This window comes from Neoarius graeffei, chromosome 14 (genome assembly GCF_027579695.1).
Source record: "Neoarius graeffei isolate fNeoGra1 chromosome 14, fNeoGra1.pri, whole genome shotgun sequence".
Lineage (NCBI taxonomy): Eukaryota > Metazoa > Chordata > Actinopteri > Siluriformes > Ariidae > Neoarius > Neoarius graeffei.
In genome coordinates, this window is record NC_083582.1 from 14,628,211 (window position 1) to 14,628,849 (window position 639).

Below are 639 nucleotides of genomic sequence, written 5' to 3' on the forward strand. Positions count from 1 at the left end.
GCCGATTTCCCCCACAGTCTAAAGACGTGCAGGTTAGGTTAACTGGTGACTCTAAAGTGAATGTGAGTGTGAATGGTTGTCTGTGTCTATGTGTCAGCCCTGTGATGACCTGGCAACTTGTCCAGGGTGTACCCTGCCTTTCGCCCGTAGTCAGCTGGAATAGGCTCCAGCTTGCCTGTGACCCTGTAGAACAGGATAAAGTGGCTACAGGTAATGAGATGAGATGAGACTAAGATAAATAAGTGTTTACCATCCTTGGGTTTACAGTTCTGTGCAGTGTTTGTTGTTTGGCATAGCTGGTTTCACTTCCTGGTCTTTTGGCTAAGCGCAAGTGTAGTATCTGTTCTTGTTAGTTTAATATCTGGTATGTCCCCTATTTAGGGACCATACAATCAGCTATAACCTTATGACCAGTGACAGGTGAAGTGTACATTGATTATCTCACTACAGTAGCACTTGTCAAGGGGTGGGATGTATTAGGCAGCTAGAGAAATCAGTTCTTGAAGTTGATGTGTTGGAAGCAGGAAAAATGGGCAAGCATCAGGATCTGAGCGATTTTAACAAGGGCCACATTGTGATGGCTAGATGAATGGGTCTGAGCATCTCCAAAATGGCACATCTTGTGGGGTGTTTGCGGTA

The 639-nt window shown here is 45.2% G+C and overlaps 1 pseudogene; it reads left to right on the forward strand.

Annotated features, from left to right (window-relative positions):
* The first annotated feature begins 301 nt into the window (after positions 1 to 301).
* Positions 302 to 408, forward strand: LOC132898678 (U2 spliceosomal RNA; annotated as a pseudogene).
* Positions 409 to 639: the final 231 nt, after the last annotated feature.